Source organism: Hyla sarda, chromosome 3 (genome assembly GCF_029499605.1).
Source record: "Hyla sarda isolate aHylSar1 chromosome 3, aHylSar1.hap1, whole genome shotgun sequence".
Classification (NCBI taxonomy): Eukaryota; Metazoa; Chordata; class Amphibia; order Anura; family Hylidae; genus Hyla; species Hyla sarda.
In genome coordinates this window covers 159,202,939-159,226,326 of record NC_079191.1, presented here as the reverse complement: position 1 = coordinate 159,226,326, position 23,388 = coordinate 159,202,939, and the positions used below count along the sequence as shown (strand labels likewise).

General features: G+C 42.3%; 1 long non-coding RNA gene across 1 annotated transcript; it reads left to right on the top strand.

Annotated features, from left to right (window-relative positions):
- Window positions 1–12,491: 12,491 nt before the first annotated feature.
- On the top strand, window positions 12,492–23,090 carry LOC130360662 (uncharacterized). The gene is made up of 3 exons (XR_008890749.1): window positions 12,492–12,613; window positions 14,340–14,502; window positions 23,051–23,090. It is a non-coding gene; the product is annotated as an uncharacterized LOC130360662 (long non-coding RNA).
- Window positions 23,091–23,388: the final 298 nt, after the last annotated feature.

Below are 23,388 nucleotides of genomic sequence, written 5' to 3'. Positions count from 1 at the left end.
TTTTTTCTTTAAAGCAACTAACTACTACAGTATTCAAAGGGCTGAAATATATCAGTCCGTGTGTTTTGCAACAGCTGGAGGCACCCTGTTTGGGGACCACTGCTTAAAAGGGGAACTCCGCTGGCAAGCTTTTTTGCTCATTGTCACACTTGTGCAAATCTCAATTGGTGTGACAGTTGTGCAAATAAAAAAAAATAAAAAAAAAATTTTTGGCTGCTAAATCACACCAGTCGTCACTGTCAGTTCACGTCACAGTTGCCAGTTTTTTTGCCTGCAGGGCAAATTGTGTCACCCTAGTGCAAATCACATTAGGTGTGACAGTTGTGCAAATTAAAAAAACAAAACTTTTTTGGCTGTTAAATAAAACCAGTCGTCACTGTCAGTTCACGTCAAAGTTGCCAGTTTTTTTGCCTGCAGGGCAAATTGTGTCATCCTAGTGCAAATCACATTTGGTGTGACACTTGTGCAAATTTAACCAAAAAAAATGACAGGCAGAGGAAGGCTACCCGGCAGGGGCCGTCGTGGTGCTGGGATTCCCTTTAGCCCTAGAATGGCCAGTGTTTATAGGCCACGTACCATGAACTCCCAAAGTTCTGAGGACTTAGTTGACTGGCTATCACAAGAAACCCAATCTACTTACAGCTTCCGCTTGGAACCTTGACGCACCATCCTTCTCCTCCTCTAGCTTAGCTTCGGGCATCTCTCATTCTATCACTTGCCCGCCTGCCGCCACCACCAACACTAGCACCACATCAGCTTTACTTGATCCATCAGAGGAGTTATTTACACATCAGTTTGAAGACATGAGTGATGCGCAACCATTATTGCCAGAGGATATAGTTAACAGGGATATGTCTCAGTCAGGCAGCATTACACACATGGACGTACGGTGTGATAATGATGTTGTACCCGCTGCTGCTTCCTTTCTTGAGGTGTCAGATAGCGGTGAAGGTGTTGATGATGACGATGTGTCCGTGGATGCCACGTGGGTGCCCGCTAGAAGAGAAGAAGAGGGGGAAAGTTCAGATGGGGAGACAGAGAGGAGGAGGAGACGAGTTGGAAGCAGGGGGAGGTCGTCGCAAGAAGCTAGTGGCACAGTCAGACAGCATGCATCGGCACCTGGGGTCAGCCAGACAGGACACCAATCAACACATGCTGTTGCCACCACCAGAATGCAGTCATAGCAGAGCTCAGCAGTGTGGCATTTTTTGTGTGTGTCTACCTCTGACAACAGCGAGGCCATTTGCAAAATGTGCCAGAAGAAACTGAGTCGTGGGAAGTCCAACACCCACCTAGGCACAACTGCTTTGCGAAGGCACGTGATGTCACAACACAAATGCCTATGGGATCAACACGTCAGTACAAGCAGCACACAAAGTCAAAGCCTCCATCCTACTCCTGGTCCAGCATCTTCAGCCAGGTCAACCACTGCTGCCCTCCTTGCCCCCTCTCAACCATACGCCTCTCCGTCTCTTGCCTTGAGCAGTTCCCTCTCATCTGACCACAGTCAGGTGTCTGTCAAGGAGATGTTTGAGCGCAAGAAGACAATGTCTCAAAGTCACCCCCTAGCCCAGCGTCTGACAGCTGGCTTGTCGGAACTGCTAGCCCACCAGCTTTTACCATACAAGCTGTTGGAGTCTGAGGCCTTTAACCCCTTAAGGACGCAGCCCTTTTTCACCTTAACGACTGAGCCCTTTTTCGCAATTCTGACCACCGTCACTTTACGAATTAATAACGTGGAAACGTTTTTACCAAATATTCTGATTCTGAGATTGTTTTTTCGTGACATATTCTACTTTATTTTGGTGGTAAATTTTCGGTGTTACTTGCATCCTTTTTTGGTGAAAAATCCCCAAATTTCATGAATATTTTGAATATTTTGCATTTTTCTAACTTTAAAGCTCTTTACTTGTAAGGAAAATGGATATTCACAATAAATTTTATTGTGCAGTTTGGCCTTCCTAGTGGTTGCTACAGTAAAGATCGTTTTACTTTCACTTTCAATCCCCCCCCCCCCACCACCACCAACGATTCCCTACCTGATCCAGTATCCAGCAGGCTCAAACGAAGATCTCGGGTCCTCAGTCATCTTCTCCTGCAGGTACGGCCTCCATCTTCTTCCCAGATCCCCTCGACATCCAGGGGCGGGCAGAACAGGGGGTTGCCATGGCAACCCCCTGTCCTGCGCTGCCATTGGTCAGAACTCCATTCTGAATAATGGCAGGGGATAGAAGGAGATTGCAGCTCTGCGACCTCACTCCTATCCCTTAGGCTGACCGGGGCTGTTGCTGACAACTCCGATCAGCCCTATTTTCCGGGTGATCGGGTCACCAAAAACCCGATCAGCCCGGAATTGGAGAAAATCGCATGTCTGAATTGAAATGCGATTTTCTCCGATCGCCAACATGGGGGGGTCTCAGGACCCCCCTGGGCGATGTGCCGGGGTGCCTGCTGAATGATTTCAGCAGGCATCCGGCTCCGGTCCCCAACCGGCTAGCGGTGGGGACCGGATTTCCCACGGGCGTATGGAGACGCCCTGTGTCCTTAAGGACTCAGAATGCAGGGCGTATCCATACGCCCTGTGTCCTGAAGAGGTTAAAAAATTTGTAGCCATTGGGACACCGCAGTGGAAGGTACCAAGCCGAAATTTTTTTGCACAAAAGGCAATCCCCAACCTTTACTCCATTGTGCAAAAGGAAATTATGTCATGTCTGGCACACAGTGTAGGGGCAAGGGTCCATCTGACCACTGATACCTGGTCTGCAAAGCGTGGTCAGGGCAGGTATATCACCTACACTGCGCATTGGGTAAACCTGGTGACGGCTGCCAAGCATGGAATGCGTGGCTCTGCAGATGAGTTGGTGACGCCGCCACGACTTGCAGGCAGGCCTGCTGCCACCTCCTCTACTCCTCCTACTCCATCCTCTTCCATAACATCCTCGGCCGAGTCCTCTTCCACTGCTGAGTCTTGCTCCACATCACCGGCACCCCCCCCCCCAGCTCCCCAGGTGCTATTCCACATCCCAAACACGGCAGTGTCACGCCATCTTGGGGTTGACTTGCCTTAAAGCGGAGAGTCCCACCGCACCAGCGCTTCTGTCGGCCCTGAACACACAGGTGGACCAGTGGCTAGCTCCGCACCAACTGGGGATCGTCAATGTGGTTTGTGACAACGGAACAAATTTGTTGGCAGCATTGAGGTTGGGCAAGTTGACACATGTGCCGTGCATGGCACATGTGTGTAATCTGATTGTACAACGCTTTGTGCCCAAGTACCCAGGCTTACAGGATGTCCTGAAGCAGTCCAGGAAGGTGTGTGGCCATTTCAGGTGTTCCTACACGGCCATGGCGCACTTGTCAGATATCCAGCGGCGAAACAACATGCCAGTGAGGCGCTTGATTTGCGACAGCCCGACACGTTGGAATTCAGCACTCCTAATGTTCGACCACCTGCTCCAACAAGAAAAAGCCATCAATGAATATTTGTATGACCGGGGTGCTAGGACATCATCTCCGTAGCTGGGAATTTTTTTGCCACGTTACTATAGGCTCATGCGCAATGCCTGGAGGCTCATGCTTCCTTTTGAGGAGGTGACAAATCTGGTCAGTCGCACCGAAGGCACCATCAGCGACATCATACCGTTTTTTTCTTCCTGGAGCATGCCCTGAGAAGAGTGCTGGATCAGACAGTAGATGAGCGGGAAGAGGAAGAGTTGTGGACACCATCACCACCAGAAACAGCCTTATCAGCATCGCTTGCTGGACCTGCGGCAATGCTGGAAGAGGATTGTGAGGAAGGGGAGTCAGAGGAGGAATGTGACTTTAACCCCTTAAGGACACATGACGTACTGGAACGTCATGTGTCCACTCCCGATCTATAACGCGGGGCCACGGCGTGGCCCCGCGTCATAGCGGTTCGGGCCCGGCCTCTAACAACGGCCGGGACCCGTGGCTAATAGCGCGCGGCATTGATCGCTGTGCCGCGCGCTATTAACCCTTTAGACGCGGCGTTCAAAGTTGAACGCCGCGTCTAAAGTGAAACCGAAAGCATGCCGGCTAGCTCAGTGGGCTGTTCGGGATAGCCGCGGTGAAATCGCGGCATCCCGAACAGCTGACAGGACAGCGGGAGGGCCCCTACCTGCCTCCTCGCTGTCCGATCGCCGAATGACAGCTCAGTGCCTGAGATCCAGGCATGAGCAGTCATGCGGCAGAATCATCGATCACTGGTTTCTTATGAGAAACCAGTGATCAATGTAAAAGATCAGTGTGTGCAGTGTTATAGGTCCCTATGGGACCTATAACACTGCAAAAAAAAAGTGCAAAAAAAAAGTGAATAAACATCATTTAACCCCTTCCCTATTAAAAGTTTGAATCACCCCCCTTTTCCCATAAAAGAAAAAACACAGTGTAAATAAAAATAAAAATAAACATAAATGGTATCGCCGCGTGCGGAAATGTCCGAATTATAAAAATATATCGTTAATTAAACCGCACGGTCAATGGCGTGCGCGCAAAAAAATTCCAAAGTCCAAAATAGTGCATTTTTGGTCACTTTTTATATCATGAAAAAATGAATAAAAAGTCCTATCAAAGTCCGATCAATAAGTCCTATCAATGCAAAAATGGTACCGTTAAAAACTTCAGATCACGGCGCAAAAAATGAGCCCTCATACCGCCCCATACACGGAAAAATAAAAAAGTTATAGGGGTCAGAAGATGACAATTTTAAACGTATTAATTTTCCTGCATGTAGTTATGATTTTTTCCAGAAGTCCGACAAAATCAAACCTATATAAGTAGGGTATCATTTTAATTGTATGGACCTACAGAATACATATCAGGTGTCATTTTTACCGAAAAATGTACTACGTAGAAACGGAAGCCCCCAAAAGTTACAAAACAGCGTTTTTTTTTAAATTTTGTCGCACAATGATTTTTTTTCCCGCTTCACCATAGATTTTTGGGCAAAATGACTGACGTCATTACAAAGTAGAATTGGTGGCGCAAAAAATAAGCCATCATATGGATTTTTAGGTGTAAATTTGAAAGAGTTATGATTTTTTAAAGGCAAGGAGCAAAAAACGAAAATGCAAAAACGGAAAAACCTCCGGTCCTTAAGGGGTTAAAGAGGATAAGGAAGACCAACCACAGCAGGCATCCCAGGGTGCTCCTTGTCACCTATCTGGTTCCCGTGGTATTTTACATGGCTGGGGGGAAGAAGATGATACCTTCCCTGACATCACTGAGGACGAGGAACGGGACATGAGTAGCTCGGCAACCGTCCTTGTGCAAATGGGGTCTTTCATGCTGTCTTGCCTGTTGAGGGACCCTCGTATAATAAGGATGAAGGAGAACGACCTATACTGGGTGTCCACGCTACTAGACCCCCGGTATAAACATAAAGTGCCTGACATGTTACCGCATTACAGCAAGGAAAGGATTCAGCAGGTCCAAAATAAATTAAGAAGTATGCTGTACACAGCGTATAAGGGTCATGTCACAGCACAACAGGGATCTAACAGGGGAAGAGGTGAAAGTAATCCTCCTCCTCTTCCCACGAACACGCCGGCAAGGACAGGATGCTGTACAGACATGCTGTTGATGGAGGACATACAGAGCTTTTTAAGTCCTACACATCGCCACAGCCCTTCGGGGTCCACCATCAGAGAACGACTTGACCGACAGGTAGCAGACTACCTGGCTTTAACCGCAGATATCCACACTCTGAGGAGCAATGAACACCTTGACTACTGGGTGTGCCGGCTTGACCTGTGGCCTGAGCTATCCCAATTTGCGCTCGAACTTCTGGCCTGTCCCACTTCAAGTGTCCTGTCAGAAAGGACCTTCAGTGCAGCAGGAGGTATTGTCACTGAGAAGAGGAGTCGCCTTGGTCAAAAAAGTCTGGATTACCTCACCTTTCTTAAGATGAATGAGGGATGGATCCCGAAGGGACTGACACTGGGCGATACATTTGACTGAACAAGGCCTGATCAGATGAGCTGCCTTGGGCTAAAAATGGTCCACACGCTGCTGTATTTGAACTCTGAATTCCGAATGACTTGCGTGACTTATCCGCCACCAACTAGGGTTCAAGCCACAATGTTTTAGGGCACTTTCTGCCTGGCGAAACAAACATAATTTTGACAATACCAAATTTTCCAGCCAGGTGTACATGCCAAATTTTTCGGGCCTCTGCTGCTGCACTTTTTCTGGTGCTGCAATTTTGCGGCTGCGACAATACCCAATTTTTCATCCATGTGTGCATGCCTAATTTTTCTGGCCTCTGCTTCTGCACTTGTTATGGTGCAGCAATTTTTAAGGCCGCTGCTACAGCTGCAACAATACCAAATTTTCCAGCAAGGTTTACATGCCTAATTTTTCTGGCCTCTGCTGCTGCACTTTTTCTGGTGCTGCAATTTTTCTGGCTGCTGCTACAGATGCGGCTGCGACAATACCCAATTTTTCATCCATGTGTACATGCCTAATTTTTCTAGACTCTGCTGCTGCACTTGTTATGGTGCTGCAATTTTTATGGCCGCTGCTACAGCTGCGACAATACCAAATTTTCCAGCCAAGTGTACATGCCTAATTTTTCGGGCCTCTGCTGCTGCACTTGTTATGGTGCTGCAATTTTTCTGGCCTCTGCTACAGCTGCGGCTGCAACAATACCCAATTTTTCATCCATGTGTACATGCCTAATTTTTTGGGCCTCTGCTGCTTGACTTGTTATGGTGCTGCAACTTTTCTGGCCGCTGCTACAGAAGCGGCTGCGACAATACCAAATTTTTCAGGCATGTGTACATGCCTAATTTTTCTGGTACTCTCTGCTGACATCTCTGTCCATTTTAGCAACCGTGGATATTAGATGTATGCTAAAGGTAGCATGGTGGCTCAGAGGTTAGCACTGCTGCCTTGCAGCACTGGGGCCTTGGGTTCAAATCCCACTATGTGCTGCCTCAAGGGGGGCTCTAACTATGTGCTTCCTACTATGGGGGAATCTTATGTGTTGCCTAAAGGGGAGCTCTAATTATGTGCTGCCTAATATGGGGGAATCTATGTGCTGTCTAAAGGGGGGATCTAACTATGTGATGGCTAAAGCACGTTATTCCAAACCATTTAGGAATGTTAGGTGATTTATGCCCTTTATGGATTTAAATCAGACTCTGCATCAACTATGTAATTTTCCATGGGAGTTTTGCCATGGATCCCACTCCGGCACGCCACAGTTCAGGTGTTAGTCCCCTTGAAACAACATTTAAATCACTATTGTGGCCAGAAAGAGTCCCTGTGGGTTTTAAAATTCGCCTGCCCATTGAAGTCAATGGCGGTTCGCCCGGTTCGCGAACCTTTGCGGAAGTTCGAGTTTGCGGTTCGCGAATGGAAAATTTTTTGTTCGCAACATCACTAGTCCTGAGTAGCATATCACTGTTTTTCTTTTTTTTGCACTATGACAGGTACGCTTTAAGGACTTAGACAATTTTATATTTACGTTTTCATTTTTTCCTTCTCATCTTCAAAAAATCATAGCTCTTTTATTTTTCATCCACAGACTAATATGAGGGCTTGTTTTTTGCGCGACCAGTTGTCCGTTGTAATTCCATCACTAACTTTACCATAAAATGTATGGCGCAACCAAAAAAAATACTATTTGTGTGGTGAAATTGAAAAGAAAAACGCAATTTTGCTAATTTTGGAAGGTTTTGTTTTTACGCCGTACAATTTACGGTAAAAATGACATGTGTTCTTTATTCTTTGGGTCAATGCAATTAAAATGATACACATGATAACATACTTTTGTGTTACTGTTGCGATTAAAACAATCGCAAACTTTTTAACCAAATTAGTATGTTTAAAATCCCCTTATTTTGAAGACCTATAACTTTTTCATTTTTCCGTATAAGCGGCGGTATGAGGGCTAATTTTTGGCGCCGTAATCTTTACTTTTTATTGATACCATATTTGCTTCTATACAACTTTTAATCCATTTTTTATAAATTTTTTTGTAATAAAATGTTATAAAAAAAAAGCAGCTATTTTGGACTTTTTTTTTTTTTACGTTCACGCCGTTCACCGTACGGTATCATTAACATTTTATTTTAATAGTTCAGATATTTACGCATGCCTAGTATGTATATAAAATATTTTTTAACACTTTTTGGGGGTGAAATAGGGAAAATGGGACAATTTAAGGTTTTATTGGGGGAGGTGGTTTTTCTCTTTTTTTTTTACTTAATTTTTTTAACTTTTTTAACTTTTATTTCTACACTTTAATTGTTCCCATAGGGGACTATTTATAGCAATCATTTGATTGCTAATCAGGTTCAGTGCTATGTATAGGACATAGCACTGATCAGGGTTATCGGTCATCTTCTGCTCTGGTCTGCGGGAAGGCAGATCAGAGCAGAAGACACCAGTAAGGCAGCGGAGGCAGGTGAGGGGACCTCCGTCTGCCGTGCTGGATGAACGGATCGCCGAGGCAGCGCTGCCGGCGATCCGATCATCCATTTTAATGACCGTGATGCTGCAGATGCCATGATCTGTATTTATCACAGCATCTGAGGGGTTAATGCCGTCATGCACGGGATCACGGATGTCCACCATTACGGGCGGGTCCCTGGCTGCGATCCGGGCATCGCTCCGATGTTCGCGGTTATGATTAGGACATAAATGTACGTCCTGGTGCATTAAGTACCACCTCACCAGGACGTACATTTACGTCCTGCGTCGTTAAGGGGTTAATGACCAAGGCAAATTTTCAAAATCTGACATGTACCTACTTATTTGCTTATAACTTTGGAACGCTTTTACTTATGAAAGCGACGTTGAGATAGTTTTTTAATTACATATTGTACTTTTCCTTATTGGTAAATTTTGATTGATATATTTAGTATTTTGTTAAAAAAAAAACTCTAAACTTTACTGAAAAAAATGAAAAATGTGCATTTTTCTAGATTTTGCATTTTCTGCTCGTATGATAAATAGTCATGCCGCACCAAATTAACCCCTTAAGGACTCGGGGTTTTTCCGTTTTTGCATTTTCATTTTTTCCTCATTACCTTTAAAAAATCATAACTTTTTCAATTTTGCACCTAAAAATCCATATGATGGCTTGTTTTTTGCGCCACCAATTCTACTTTGTAATGACATCATTCAATTTACCCAAAAATCTACGACGAAACAGAAAAAAAAATCATTGTGAGACAAAATTGGAAAAAAAAACGCCATTCTGTAATTTTGGGGGCTTCCGTTTCTACACAGTACATTTTTCGGTAAAAATGACACCTTATCTTTCTTCTGTAGGTCCATACGATTAAAATTATACCCTACTTATATAGGTTTGATTTTGTCGTACTTCTGGAAAAAATCATAACTACATGCAGGAAAATGTATACGTTTAAAATTGTCCACTTCTGACCCCTATAACTTTTTTATTTTTCTGGGTATGGGGCAGTATGAGGGCTCACTTTTTGCACCGTGATCTGAAGTTTTTAGCGGTACCATTTTTGCATTGATAGGACTTATTGATTGCTTTTTATTTTTTTTTTGCATGATATAAAAAGTGACCAAAAATGCACTATTTTGGACTTTGGAATTTTTTGCGCGTACGCCATTTACCGTGTGGTTTAATTAATGATACATTTTTATAATTCGGAGATTTACGCACGCAGCAATACCACATGTGTTTATTTTTATTTACACAGTTTTTTTTTTTATGGGTTATGGGAAAAGGGGGGTGATTCAAACTTTCATTAGGGGATGGGTTAAATGATCTTTATTCACTTTTTTTTCTCACATTTTTTGCAGTGTTATAGCTCCCATAGGGACCTATAACACTGCACACACTGATCTTTTACATTGATCACTGGTTTCTCATAGGAAACCAGTGATCGATGATTCTGCCGCTTGACTGCTCATGCCTGAATCTCAGGCACTGAGCAGTCATTCGGTGATTGGACACCAGAAAGCAAGGTAGGAGACCCTCCTCGTGTCCAGCAGCTGTTCGGGATGCCGTGATTTCGCCTCGGCGATCCCGAACAGCTCCCTGAGCTAACCGGCATGGTTTCACTTTCACTTTAGACGCGGCGTTCAACTTTGAACGCCGCGTCTAAAGGGTTAATAGCACGCCGCACTGCGATCAGTGCCACGCGCTATTAGCCACGGGTCCCGGCAGTTGTTAGAGGCCAGGCCCGACCCGCTATAATGCGGGGCCACGCCGTGGCCCCGCGTTATAGATGGGGAGCAGACTCATGACGTACCGGTACGTCATGAGTCCTTAAGGGGTTAATGATTAATTCACATCTTCAATATGTCTGCTTTATGTTCTCATCAGTTGATAAACATTCTTTTACTTTTTTAGGATGTTAGAAGGTTTATAAGTTTAGTAGCAATTTTCCAGATTTTTAAGAAAATTTGAAAATCTGATTTTTCAGGGACCAGTTTAGTTCTGAAGTGGAATTTAGGGGGCTGTATGTTAGATATCCCCATAAATCACCCCATTTTATAAAGTAGTCAGAATAACATTAAAGAAGTTTATTAACCCTTTAGGCGTTTCACAGAAATGAAAGCAAAGTGGAGGCGGAACTTAAAAATGTATTTTTGTTGCTGATTTTTTATTTTAATCCATTTTGTTCCTGTAACACAGTAGGTGTTGACAAATAAATAAAACTCCAGATTTATTCCCTGAATTCTGAGGTACTTAGAAATATCCCATATGTGGCTTTTGTGCGCTACGTGTCTCTCATGCAGGCCTCAGACATGAAGGTGTGCTGTGTGGATTTTGGGGCCTCCATTTAGTTTAGGATATTTTGTTGGCATCATATAAAGTTGCAGAGGCCTTAGGGTGCAAAATATTTTTGGGAGACAAGTTGACACCATTCTGGGGTACATGTGACACTCTGATTGTGGTGGTATACATAAAAAAATCTATTCTGTGTTTATTTTTTATACATTTTTTTAGGTTGTTCGTCATGCAGTATAAATGACATGTTAACTTTACTCTGCAGGTTGATACGGTTATGGCGATACCAAATTTATATACTATTTTTATATTTTAGTTCATTTATAACATAAAAACTATTTTTGTAAAAAAAATTATGTTTGTAAGTCGCCGTATTCTGTGAGCCATAACTTTGTTGTTTTTTCACTCACGCAATTGTGTGAGGACTCTTTGTTTTGCGGGACATGTTGATATTTTTGGGGGGACTATTTTTGGATGTGTCTTAGGGTGGATTATATACATATATAATTTATTTTATAATTTTTCATATTTTTGTCAAATTTTTTGTTTTATTTTTCAAATTTATTGTAATTTTTTTCACCTTTTTATTTATTTTTTTCACTTTTTTTCACATTTTACTTTTTTTTTTTACTATTATAAACATAATTCAATGGAGTACACATCTGTTCTCCATTGAATTATGCCTATGTCTGCCAGTACTGACAGGCATAGGATAGATCAGTACCTTAGACTGATCTCCTGTTGCCATGACAATGGAAGCCACTGTCTGGCCTGCCTTCACTTTGCAGAGGGCCGATCAGTGACAGATGGAGCTCCCTCCCTCTGTTACCCTAATAGACAGAGCGGTCACAGTGACTTCAGCTCTACAGAGTTAACCCACTCCGAACCTGAGTGCCGCGGGTGGCCTCCTCCGACGGGGCCCCCTTCACGACCGATCACTTCATTGTGTGAATCGACGGAGGAGAGGGGGAAGGAGGAGAGCCCCACTAGATCCCTGCTATTGGTCTCGACTGACGGACCAATAGCAGCACTAGGATTGGTCCCAGGCTGGCTTCAGGGAGGCTCGGCTGTGCAGCACAGCCGAGGCCAATAAACTGTCACAGCTCCCGGCGGCGCTGTGACAGTTTATTTCCATCATGTACCTGGTTTTGCGGGAGGTCGTTCCTAATCACCACGTACATGTACCTGATATTGTGTAAATGGGTTAAAGTACCTCACTTATGTCAGACGCATGTTTAGGCTTTTTTTTATGTGGAGCAAAGATTAAGTTTAGTGCCCACCTACCACTTTTACCCCCCCCCCCCCCCCCCCATATAAAAACCTACTATCTCCAATCATTATTATTACTTAATTTGTTTAACATAGTTTTGATATATTCAGACACTTAGAAACCAGGACACAGGTGTGACTAGAGCTTTGTGGGGGGGGGGGGGAAATTTAGTTTTATTACATACTATGATACTATGTTCTCTTTCCATCTCCCTATCCCCCTGTGAATACCACTTCTTAATGCATTTGTGCTATACATATATGCCACATATATATATATATATATATATATATATATATATACACATATATATATATATATATATATATATATATATATATATATATATATACTCTATACATCATAATGATGACAGAGATTTCCTGTACAATACAAGTACTTATTATTACAGCCATGTCAGAGGAGGTGAAAGAACTTCTATAAAATCCAGTGACCCACAAGTGACATCTCCTCTTATTGTAGACATTGTCTTGCCTTTTCTTCTCCATCCATCTGTAAGAAGGATGTACATGTGGAGTGTGGTGAACTGCTCGTAACCCCATTTCAGGCTATGCCATTTGAGTTGCACTGAACAGTAGCAAACTGTAAGTTTTGTTATATTGTGCTTATTTTTTTGTGAACTGTAAAAATTGCAATTATGTTACATTTGTACATTGCTGCAGATTCTGTGCAGTTGGCAACATGGCAGTAGAGAATTTTGGCCATGTGTGTTATGTTGCTTTGAGTCAGGAGGAGCTTTCATAGGAAACTCTGTAGGTGGTAGTGACTTGTAGATAAGTGGCCCTGTGACCCTTTTGTGTCCCTAGGTAATATAAAATGGATAGGTTTTTCCACAAGAGTGTTGTTGTTGCGCCAGGTGTGAAGCCTGAGCGTGTGGCCTGGTTGACCAGTGAGTACTGTGTCAGTACTGTGAGGCTGGACACAGCCTCCACATCATTCTCCATCTGCCTCTCGGACGTCCAGCCATACTAATACATCAAGGACTTCCTTCTATCTATGGGAGTTGGTAACTATACAATTACAGGAGTTGTTTCTAACAATCTTGAAACTCTACAACATATATGATTACGGAGTGCACTTTACAAAAAGTGAACTATGCTGGATTAGCGGAAGATTTTACTATACAAGCGGATTTTATTAATTTTATTGTTGTATATTATCTTGTATTACCTCCCCACAAGGGCCCTGTGTAAGGAGGTATTAATTCATATTTTGGATTTATGATTTATATTAATGTCTTATTTATTTTATAAGAAATCCTTTTTCATCATTTATAGTGAAGCACAGTCCGACTCTATTTTTCTGAAATTCCACCATCATGTACCATTTATGGTATTAGTCTAGAGGATTTTTGGTACCTTTTTCTTTCTACAAATTATTTTATACCGTATATACTCGAGTATAAGCCGAGTTTTTCAGCACGATTTTTCGTGCTGGTCCGGTGCTGCAGGTGAGTACTGTACAGAACTAAAAGGGGGTGAGAGGGGGCTGGATGATGTCGAAGGCCGCAGTGGTCTTCAACCTGCGGACCTCCGGAGGTTTCAAAACTACAACTCCCAGCAAGCCCGGACAGCCGATGGCTGCCCGGGCTTGCTGGGAGTTGTAGTTTTGAAACCTCTGGAGGTCCGCAGGTTGAAGACCACTGAGGGCGGATGATGACAAGAGGATGATGAAGGGGGGGGGGTGGGATGATGACAAGAGGATGATGAAGGGGGGGTGGGATGATGAAGGGGGTGGGGATGATGACAAGGGGATGATGAAGGGGGGGGGTGTTGGATGATTACAAGGGGATGATGAAGGGGGGGGGTGTGGGATGATTACAAGGGGATGATGAAGGGGGTGGGGATGATGACAAGGGGATGATGAAGGGGGTGGGGATGATGACAAGGGGATGATGAAGGGGGATGTGTGGGATGATGACAAGGGGATGATGACAGGTGATGATGATGAGGGTCTGGATGATGACAGGCGGTGATGATGATGAGGATGTTAATGACGGGTCTGGATGATGATATTTGTACTTTTTTTGGTGTAAGTACATTCCATATAGCCTTGACTAATTTATATTGTGAGCTGCACATACCCCAATTTTTCTATTTTGATAAAATAGGATTTCTGTACGGAGCTGTATCTAGGCGGATCCCTCATGCAGAATCAACATTTCATGTTGTGTCCCTCCTATCACACATACCTACAAATTACCTCAAATTGACTTGTTCTCCCCCTACAAAATACATAACTTTAATAAATAATACACATGAGAGTGTTAATGCAAAATTACAATAAAATACCTTCTTATTTCCAACAAAGGACTGCAGTATCAGGAATGACAGTACAGTATATGGCAGTAGTACATATTTTCAGTAAGATCACTGGTTCCATCATTCTCTAGTGGCTTCATCACCAAATGATCAAGGCTTGGAAAGTCAAGATCAGCCCATGTTGTTGTGTATCCTCCAGCCAGACAATACACGTAAATTAATAAGATTGTCATAGTTTTTATTTAGAAAATTATTATTTCAAAGGCTCGTTGCAATGAATATGTATCATGTCTTATTCATTTTGTGTCTACTGACTTAAATAGGTGATGAAGAGATTAAGAAATGCATGTAAAAGCTACCAATATGGTGTATTTAGTTTATACTATGGTTCATATTTGTTTTGTGCAGTTTTGTTACAACTTTGTATCTCCTTGACTGGCGTAAACACAGTCTTTTCTTTTAACAAATTTCCCAAAAATAAAGCAGCAGCTTTATGGTAATCTCACAACATAGCCATTCAGCCCAAGGACAAACATGGATCCTTCCTAAGAACATCCATTACTGTCTGGCAGGAAAGTCACCTTATGGTGGATAACCCCTTTAATTATTTTCACAATATAAATTTCCTGTTGGATTTTAGAATATTATAGGTGAGATAATATAGTCATGCACTTGAGCTCTGAAGAATACAGGGGCATTTACAAAGATCCATTATATCTTCCCACACAGCTATATAGAGTACTCCATATCTGTTTGTCAAATACACTAGCTCTGTTAATGGGGTAATTTAAAAGAAAAACACTTTTCTCTGGTATATATCGGCCACAATAACCTGGATTATGGGGCAAAGTGCTCCTGAGTGCGTCAAAGCTTTATAGGATCTAAACAATTGTAATGCACTTCAGGATTATTCTGTTAACATTAGCTAAGGGTTAGAGTCAATCAGGATTTCCCATAGTAACCACTAACAACTTTTTACACGGTGAACTCGGAGAGAAGATTGGTAATAACATTTCGAGCAATCTCTCGAATGCTTGCTTCTTCATTCATTATTGTTCAGCAGACTCATAACTCCACTTTGTACATGTGAAAGGCATTTCATCATTATATTTATCACTTAAAATGGATAAGATGAATGATTGCAAATTATATCCTAACATATTGTTATTAATGGTTGTTTGCCACAGGGATATGGATACAAATGGTAACAAACAGCGAGCACGGGTCATGTGATTTGCTTTCATACTTACAAAATTATGTCTAACAATTTGCTAGGAATTTCAGATCTCTTCTGTCCCTAGCGTAACTTCCTGTTAAATTTAGCAAACTGTATTTTGTTTTTAAAGTAGTATTTTCACATTACAATGCCTATGTATATTTGCCTCTCTAATCTTTCGTATACATGTTTTTACCCTGTGTTTAACCCTTTTTTTGTACCAACTGTATTTTGTAATGATACCACTCATTTTACCTAAAAAAAAAATACAGTGAAACAAAAAAAAAAAGTTATTTGTAGGGCAAAATTGAAAAAAAATAATAATAATTTTGCAACTTTTGGGGGCTTCCATTTCTGCCCAGTGCACATTTTAGTAACAATGATACATTATCTTATTCTGTAGGTCTATACAATTAAAATAATACTCAATTTATATAGGTTTTGTTTTATTTTACTACTTTTAAAAAAATTCTATCTTTTTGTATGAATATTAGAATGCATGAAATTGTCCTTTTCTGACCCCTATGACTTTTTAATTTTTCTGTATACGGGGATGTGTGAGGGCTCATTTTATGCACCGCAATCTTTAGTTGTTATCAAGATGAATTTTTGTTTTGATGACACATTTTGATTGCGTTTTGTTAATTTATTTTTCTAGTATATACAGTCATGGATGTAAATGTTGGCACCCCTGAAATTTTTCAAGAAAATGAAGTATTTCTCACAGAAAAGGATTCGGACAAAACCAAAAAAAAGGAAGAAAAAAGCAAATTGGACATAATGTGAAACCAAACTCCAAAGATGAGCTGGACAAAATTATTGGCACCTTTTCAAAATTGCGGAGAAATAAGATTGTTTTAAGCATGTGATGTTTCTCACCTGGGGCAAGTAACAGGTGTGGGCAATATAAAAATCACACCTGAAAGCAGATAAAAAGAGAGAAGTTCACTTAGTCTTTGCATTGTGTGTCTGTGTGTGCCACACTAAGCATGGGCAACAGAAAGAGGAGAAGAGAACTGTCTGAGGACTTGAGAAACAAAATTGTGGAAAAATATCAACAATCTCAAGGTTACTAGCCAATCTCCAGATATCTAGATTTGCCTTTGTCCACAGTGTGCAACATTATGAAGAAGTTTGCAACCCATGGCACTGTAGCTAATCTCCCTGTGTGTGGACAGAAAATTTATGAAAGGAGTCAACGCAGGATAGTCCTGATGGTGGATAAGCAGCCCCAAACAAGTTCCAAAGATATTCAAGCTGTCCTGCAGGCTCAGGGAGCATCAGTGTCAGTGCGAATCAGTCGATATTTAAATGAAATGAAATGTTATGGCAGAAGACCCAGGGGGACCCCAATGCTGACACAGAGACATAAAAAACAAGACTACATTTTGCCAAAATTAACTTGAGTAAACCAAAATCCTTCTGGGAAAACGTCTTGTGGACAGATGAGACCAAGATAGAGCTTTTTGGTAAAGCACATCATTCTACTGTTTACCGAAAATGGAATGAGGCCTACAAAGAAAAATACAGTGAAATATGTTGGAGGTTCAATTATGTTTTGGGGTTGTTTTGCTGCCTCTGGCACTGGGTGCCTTGAATGTGTGCAAGGCATCATGAAATCTGAGGATTACCGACGGATTTTGGGTCGGACTGTACAGCCCAGTGTCAGAAAGCTGGGTTTGCGTCCGAGATCTTGGTTCTTCCAGCAGGACAATGACTCCAAACATATGTCAAAAAGCACCCAGAAATGGATGACAACAAAGCGCTGGAGAGTTCTGAAGTGGTAGCAATTAGTGTTGCTCGCGAATATTCGCAATGCAAATTTTATTCGCGAATCTCGCATATTCGCGAATATAGCACTATATATTTGTAATTACGAATATTGTGGGTTTTTTTTTCACAGTACACATCACAGTGATCACCTCTCTCTGCTTCCAGCTTGTGTGGTGTAAAGAAGGCTCTAATACTACTGTGTGAGACTGGCGTGCGAATTTGCGCATATGCGAAAATTTGCATATGCAAATTTTTGCATATGCGCATTTTCGCTTATGTTAATTTTTGAACATGCTAATTTTTGCATATGTTAATTTTCGCATACGCGAATTTTCGCACATGCGAAAATAAAATGAGAATATTACGAATATGCGAATATTCGCGAATATATGACGAATATTTGTCCATATATTCGCGAATATTCGCGAATTCGAATATGGCCTGTGCCGCTCAACACTAGCAATGAGTCAAGATCTAAATCCCATTGAAAACCTGTGGAGAGATCTTAAAATTGCTGTTGGGAAAAGGCCCTTCCGATAAGAGAGACCTGGAGCAGTTTGCAAAGGAAGAGTGGTCCAACATTCCGGCTGAGAGGTGTAAGAAGCTTATTGATGGTTATAGGAAGCGACTAATTTCAGTTATTTTTTCCAAATGGTGTGCAACCAAATATTACATTCAGGGTGTCAATAATTTTGTACAGCTCATTTTTGTAGTTTTCTCCTCCCTTTTTTGGTTTAGTTCCAATACACACAAAGGGAATAAACATGTGTATAGCAAAACATGTGTTACTGCAATCCTTTTCTGTGAGAAATACTCAATTTTCTTGAAAAATTTCAGGGGTGCCAACATTTACGTCCATGACTGTAAAGTGACCAAAAATACATGCTTGCAACGTTGACCATGCGGTTTAATTAACATTATATTTTAACAGTTCAGACATTTACGCATACCACATTAAGGGTTTGTTTTGCATTATTTTATTTGAAAAATGGGAAAAGGAGAGTGATTCAAACTTTTATTGGGGAAGGGGTTAATGCATATTTATAACTTAATAAAAAAAATTTACAATTTTTTTAGTCCCCATAGGGGAAAATAACATGTGATCTTTACACTGCATACACTGATCAATGTTGCTCCCTAGAACAGCATTGATCAGTATTATCGGTGCTCCATTGCACCAGCCTGCCATATAAGAGACCTCCCGCCATCCTCTCAGCTGATTAGAATGCCGCGATGGCCTATGTGCTTTTGACATGTGATATACATATTGTATGTGATTATTAACTAACTAGATCTTTTTACAGTTGTTATGGACTATCTAGCTGAGTACTATTTATACTTTATATCATTAGAACTTTCTAAGGTTGTAATCTTTCACAGGCTTAAAAAACATTCAATAAAAGAGAATTTATTCACTAAAGAGGTTTATAGAATACTTCTGTTACTTCTTATTTATTCTAATCCTTGAAAAATACCAAAATACTTTCAAACAACCACTTTGATCCATGTGCCTGATATTCCTCTGATGTTATCTTCTTAAAAGGACTTCTATTTTACATTTTTTTAGTTTTTGTTTTGTATATTATTTATACTTTAAAGTAAAAAGAAAAGTTTGTAGAAGCATCATTCTCCTCTATGTACAGTTGTTGTCAGTTCAAAATTGACAAATAATGTAAAGAAAGACACAAAGTTATCTAAAAGTAAATACAAAACCAGAGCATTTCCACAATAGTCTTCCTGCTTGGTCAAATTAACACCTTAAAGACTCTTTCCAATTAAAGACTCTTTCCAATTTCCATTTTTGCACTTTAGTTTTTTCCTCCTCCCCTGCTAAAAATTATAACGCGTTCAATTTTCACCTACCTTTTTATGACAATCTGTGGCGAAACAAAAAAAGGTATTTGTGGGGTGAAATACATTTTTTTAAAAAGCCATTTTGCTACTTTTTAGGACTTCTGTTTCTGCGCAGTGCACTTTTCAATAAAAAAAAGTATCTTTATTCTTTAGGTCCATACAGTTACAAGGATACCCAATTTATGTAGGTTTTAATTTATTTTACTACTTTAAAAAACTTATAACTACATGCACCAATATTAGTATGTTTAAAATTGTCATCTTCTGACCCCTATAACTTATTTTTTTTTCCGCAAAGGGGGCTATATGAGGGCTCATTTTTTGCGCTGTGGTCTGTAGTTTTTATCGGTACCACTTTTTTATGGGACTTTTTGATCGCTTTTTATAAAAAAATTTATGGTATATGAAGTGACCAAAAATGCACAATTTTGGACTTTGGTATTTTTTTATGTGTACGCTGTAATGTCCGTTTGTTTTTGCATTTTCCTGACAGACTTTCGGCATGCTGGGAGTTGTAGAATTGCAACAGCTGGAGGCACATTGGTTGGGAAATACTTTTCTAGCCTATTCAGCATACACATCATGTTACACCAGTGTTTCCCAACCAGTGTGCCTCCAGCTGTTGCAAAACTACAACTCCTAGCATGCCCAAAGGCTGTCAGGGCATGCTGGGTGTTGTAGTTTTGCAACACCTGGAAGCACCCTGGTTGGGAAACACTGGTGTATGCCCTACAGTGGTGTGGTAAACTACAACCCCCAGGAGACTACAGAGGGGGGTGCAGGGGGGGCCGGCCACACCGGGCGCAACACCTGGGGGGGGACGCGCTCGCACTCGCAGCTCTCTTGCCCCTGCCTGGCTCGCTCACTCTCTCTGCAGTGCTGGCTGTGCGAATCCGATCAGAGCCGCCGGGTCGCCGCCCACTGTGCAACTGCCCCCCCCCCCCCCCCCCCCCCCCGAGATTGTTGCCCCTCTTCCTGAACTATCGCATGGTGGAGCGGGAGCTGTCGGCTGTCCTGCTCCACCACCCCTTTCTCACGCCCGTCACCTTGCTATCACACGCCGCGGCTGCTCCATTCCTGCAGTCAGTGAGAGCCAATCACGGCAGGTCGGCGCAATGACATCACATCATCGCACCGGCGCCCGGAGATCACGTCCCCGCGGCTCTCACTGACTGCAGGAATGGAGCAGCCGCCGCGTTGGAGAAAGGTGACAGGCGTGAGAAAGGGGAGGGGGGAGCAAATTATAAGTGAGAGGGGCAAATGATTAGTAAGGGGCACATGTCAGGGGGGCATTATATGTGGGGGCACATGACAGGACCCCCCTTGTCATGTGCCCCTCATATATAATACCCCATGTCCTGTGCCTCTCACATATAATGCCCCCCCCTGACATGTGCCATTCACATGTAATGCCCCCTGTCCTGCCCCCTCAGGGGGCATTATATGTGAGGGGCACATGTCAGAGGGGCATTATATGTGAGGGGCACAAGACATGGGGCATTATATGTGAGGGGCACAGGACAGGGGACATTATAAGTCAGGGTCACATGTCATGGGGGCATTATATGTGGGGGCACATGACAGGGGGGCATTATATGTGAGGGGCACATATCAGGGGGCAATATATGTGGGGGCACATGGCAGGGGCCCCCTGTCATGTGCCCATATAATGCACATATAATGTCCCCCTGACATTTGCCGCTTACTTATAATACCCAAAGTCATGTGCCCATCACTTATAATACCCGCTGTCCTGTGCCCCTCACATATAATGCCCCCCTGTCATGTGCCCCTCACATATAATGTCCTCCTGACATTTGCCGCTTACTTATAATACCCAAAGTCATGTGCCCATCACTTATAATACCTGCTGTCCTGTGCCCCTCACATATAATGCCCCCCTGTCATGTGCCCCTCACATATAATGCCCCCCTGTCATGTGCCCCCACACATAATGCCCCCGTCATGTGCCCCCACATTTAATGCCCCCTGATATGTGCCCCTCACATATAATGCCCCTCTTATAATGCCCCATGTCCTGTGCCCCTCACATATAATGCCCCCCTGTCATGTGCCCCTCATATATAATACCCAATGTCCTGTGCCCCTCACATATAATGCCCCCTGTCCTTCCCCCTCAGGGGGCATTATATGTGAGGGGCACATGTCAGAGGGGCATTATATGTGAGGGGCAAAGGACAGGGGGCATTATAAGTCAGGGACATATGTCAGGGGGGCATTATATGTGCATTATATGGGCATATGACAGGGGGGCTGTCCTGTGCCTCCACATATAATGCCCCCTGAGGGGGCTGGGCAGGGGGCATTATATGTGAGGGGCACAGGACAAAGGACATTATTATTATTATGTGGGGGGAACAGGATGGATTATAATTATCATATGTGGGGGCACAGGATGGGGCATTATTACTATAAGTGAGGGGCACAGAGTGTTTTGCATTTCAGAGGTATAGTAATTCAGAGGTAAACAATACATGTGCTTAGGGGGTAAGGGTTTCTTTAACTAATCTAGTGGAAGAGACTCGAGTGCTAAAATCCACGGGTTAGGCGGCACAAATTATTTGCCTTGCCCCGGGTGCTGACAACCCACGCTACGTGCACTGGAGGCAGCATGCTGGTGTTGTACCACAGACTGAAGACTCCTGAATGACACATGCTGGGAGTTGTAGTCTTTTTTCTGTGTGTATGACAGTGTATCCCAACCAGGGCTGATTACATTAGTGTGCTGTGCATAAGGGGGCTGGACCCGGGAAAATAGTAGGGTGGGTACAGGGCGGAACAAACAAACAAAAATAAAAGGAGCTGCCCCAAACCAGCAAGGCATGTGGCATGCTGGGATTTGTAGTTTTCAGCACAGCAAGAAACAGGAAATAGAAGCAAAGATAGGAAAACAAAGGGGGGGATAAAAAGACAACAAAGAACGGAAATAGAGTAGCCTAAACAACAAGAATAGAAATGAAACAAAACAAATAGGGTAAGTCAAAAACGGAAAAACAAGTTGACCACCGGAGAACCCCTTTAAGGGGATATATATACATTTAGTCCAATTATAAATCCCCCCCTCCCCCTTTTCCACTATGCACTAGTTGTTATTTTTCTATATGGTACCACACACGTTTTGTAGCACTGTTGTCATTTGCCAAGTGCTACATGCACATTCATACACTGGCATATTTTATTCACTAATATGTAACTTTAACAAGTCACCTTTTTATTCATTTACACATATACAGTGGGGATCAAAAGTTTGGGCACCCCAGGTAAAAAATTGTATTAATGTGCATAAAGAAGCCAAGGAAAGATGGAAAAATCTCCAAAAGGCATCAAATTACAGATTAGACTTTCTTATAATATGTCAACAAAAGTTAGATTTTATTTCCATCATTTACACTTTCAAAATAACAGAAAACAAAAAAAATGGCGTCTGCCAAAGTTTGGGCACCCTGCAGAATTTATAGCATGCACTGCCCCCTTTGCAAAGCTGAGACCTGCCAGTGTCATGGAGTGTTCTCAATCATCATCTGGGAAGACCAGGTGATGTCAATCTCAAAGGTTTTAAATGCCCAGACTCATCTGACCTTGCCCCAACAATCAGCACCATGGGTTCTTCTAAGCAGTTGTCTAGAAATCTAAAACTGAAAATAGTTGACGCTCGCAAAGCTGGAGAAGGCTATAAGAAGATGGCAAAATGTTTTCAGATGTCAATATCCTCTGTTCGGAATGTAATTAAGAAATGGCAGTCATCAGCAACAGTGGAAGTTAAAGCAAGATATTTTTATTCACAAATATAATTTTTTTTGTATCCCTTACACAACCATACAGTTTTTCACAATTGCTATAAGTATACATATTGTATTTTGCTTTATTTACTTAATAATTAATATCTTTTTTTACAGATCACATGTCTGCATGGTGGTGGTATCTTTTTTATTGGTGGTGATGGGTGGGTGTCACTTTCACATTGTTTTCACTTTTTCAAAATTTTTCACTTTAGGTATATTAATTATTATTATTTTTTGGTGCGTATACTTACCTGGTTTTCTTTCCACTGTTTTATGCATGCCTCCTCTTTCTTTCCGATAATTAATGGGTTCATATTGCACGCTCTGATCTTATTCCACTTACAAGTGGAGTCCTGACGTGCGCCCACTCATGTGATCATATGTGGTCGCATGATCGGCCACTCCTGATGAGCGCCTGCTCATGTGATCAGGTGTGATCACATGACCAGCCG